Below are 3,036 nucleotides of genomic sequence, written 5' to 3'. Positions count from 1 at the left end.
TTTGTTAACCAACTTCATTAAGGTATAATTTACATCAAGTGAAATGCATCTATTTAAACAGTATAGTTCAGTAAGGTTTTACAATTGTATATACATTTGTATATCTACCACCATAATCAAAATATAGATGCCATCACTCCAAAAAGTTATCTAATGCCTTTTTATAATCAATCCCACTTCTCAGTCCCCCTAATAACCACTTATCTGTTTCTATGACTACAGGTTTACCTTTTCTAGGGTTTCTTATAAACAGACATATTACAGTAAGTGCTTTTTTATCTGGTATTTTTCACTTAGTGCAAAGCTTTTAAAATTCATTTGTATCATTAGTTTGGGAATGTACATATTGCTCTATAGTACTCCATTGTATATATTTTCTCATTCTGTTGGTATCCCTTGAGTATCTCAAAAGTTAGTATTTTTCCTATTGGCCCAGAAAAGGAAAGAATAGTGGAGCTGATCACTTCAATATTAAATGCAGTGCAAGGTTATCCTGCATATATCAAGGAAAGCCAAGATCACATACAAATTCAAATACTTTCAAGTAGGATCTTCAATAGTATTAATGTCAGGTGTGTGTGCTTGCTTGTAGATAAGTGCATGATTACCCAATGTGTTTAGACTGCAGCTGACAAAGTCATGGGAGAAATGCCCTCACTCATTTCTGCTTCGTATTTTAGATTTCCTCCTTCCCTGCATCACAGGGAAAGTTAAGGATGCTTCAAATGAAATGCCCAGCACGTGCTATATTAGGTTACAAATCAGGCTCTAAAGGACTTCAGGGTTGGACACAGAACTAGGCAGAAACATAATATGCCATTCCAGGCCCTGGCTAAAGAAGGATCTAAAACAGAAAGAACCTATAGGCCAAAAATCTACCCATTACAAGTTCCATTTTCCCAGAAAAGGTATCTTCCGATGCCAGCCTTTGACTCCAAAAGGCTAGAGCTGATGATTCACCATGGATATTATGATACGTTTAAAAGAGATGAACACAAACTACGGAATAAAATCAGTGATCATCTCTGAACTGCCTCCACAAGCTCCCTATTTTAATGAAGATGTTTTCATGAGGATTGTGGTGTGAGCTGAACTAAAGAACAAGATTGTAGGGGTGTGGAACACCTCTCAGTCTCTGTGTGCAGCAATTCCTAAGACTACAAATTGGAAGCTCCGGAGAGAGCATGACCCTGTGCCAAGCTCCAGGCAGTGGCCCATGTGATTGTGAATTCTCCTGCTAAGTGAGTGTGGTTTTTAGATAGTAAGCCAGAGAAACTATGGAAAGAGCAACCCCTGTTTCAGCTGTTATTACAAGAACAGTTTTTCTATTTAGAAATAGGAAAAATATGACGATTATCAAAATCTCTCTTTTAAATGACTGAAAATAAATCCAGCAAGTTCTAAATTCTAATTCTCAGTGTTTCCTAGTAGAATGTAAAAATATAAGCAAAGGATGTTAAACCCACTATTTCTTGTAATGGGAAACAATCTAAACTAGGGAACTAGGGAAGTTAAAATTTATAGAGGTTAGTTAAAGACAGATAATATAATAATATGTTGCCCAAATGTTAAAACGTGATGGTATGGATTAGATTGTCAGAAAACTTTTTCTCTGGAGGACCAACAGTAAATATTTTAGTCTTCATCAGTAGTATGTTTTTGATGCCACTATTTGGCTCTTCCACTGTAGCTCAAAAGTAGCCAGAAGCAAAACATCAATGAATGGACAGGGCTGTGCTGCAATAAATTTTATTTACAAAGATTGAACAGGATTTGGTCCTTCGGGGGTAGTTTGCTGAAACCGTGTGATAGATCAAATTTTTTTGACACACAAAGATGCCCTTATTATATTGATTTTAAAAACCAGGTTAGAAAGCGTGTGCCCTTAAATAATAATACCAACATAATAATACTAACAAGATTCTGTGCAGAGCAGAAGACTTTTAAGTGTTTTGGGTTTTTTTCTTCCTTGTGAATATTTTTTCTCTTCCTTTTTGTATCAGTCACATCCCTGTCACTGGGCAAAATACCAACACCTGCAACATAAAGGAGGAGAGGTTTTTTGGATTGCAGTTTCAAAAGATTCAGTCCAAAGGCAGCTGGTTCCAAGGCGGGAAAACCAAGGTGGAAGGATAGAGTATGGGAAAGCTGCTCACTTGGTGGCAATCAGAAAGCACAGAGAAAAAGGAGGCAGCTGGAGCGAGAACAAAGCCTTTCAGGCCACATCTCCAGTAACCCACATCTCCAACCAGGCCCCAGCTCTTAGCAGCACATGAATTAGTAAAAACACAAATGAATAATTACAACAATAAGTGTAGAGCCCCATGATCCAATTACCTTCCAGATATGTGAGGTTGTGTGGGAACATTTCCGATCTGAACTGTAACACCCTCAAAGAAGGAAAAATAAAAGTGGATATATCAAACAGGCTCTAGAGAAAAACTGTTCTAGTAACTAGTTAATAATGGAATTTTAAAAATCTTCCAGTTTCTAGCCACTGTCACCCAAATTAGAAGCTGAAAGTGTGGCACTGTCACCAGCCACAGCAAAAGGTTAGGGTGCATTCATGTAACAAGCCCAACTCAGTCCATTACCGGCAAAGTAGACTTCTCTAAAATATTCTTTCAAATTCAGCCCGAGGCGCTCCCCTATCTGCCTCATCTGTGTCCTGCCACAAGGTGAAAGTGATGTGACACTGGACATTTCTGGAGACTGCAGAGTGAAGCCTTGATGCTTCTCTTTGAGCACCTCTTGCAACAAATGTCCACAATTCAAAGAGACATGTCACAGGAAGGTTAGCTGTTCAGACAGTAGTTTCCACCTGAGGATGCCTATCAAAGCAATAATGTTTACTTGGACTTTGAAAGTTGTGGCCAGCTGCCTGCTTACTCCAAAAGTTGTTATCGTTGGTTGTTTCCCAAAGTCTGCTAAATTGTGGCCACCATGGGACATGGGCATTTTCTATTTGTCAAGCAGAGCTCAAGTTTACCAAAGTTTACATTCAAATAGTATGCCAATTGAAAAAGAACTATATAT

Source organism: Fukomys damarensis, unplaced genomic scaffold (assembly GCF_012274545.1).
Source record: "Fukomys damarensis isolate Sample0158 unplaced genomic scaffold, DMR_v1.0_HiC HiC_scaffold_28, whole genome shotgun sequence".
Lineage (NCBI taxonomy): Eukaryota > Metazoa > Chordata > Mammalia > Rodentia > Bathyergidae > Fukomys > Fukomys damarensis.
This window is presented reverse-complemented; position numbering follows the sequence as displayed.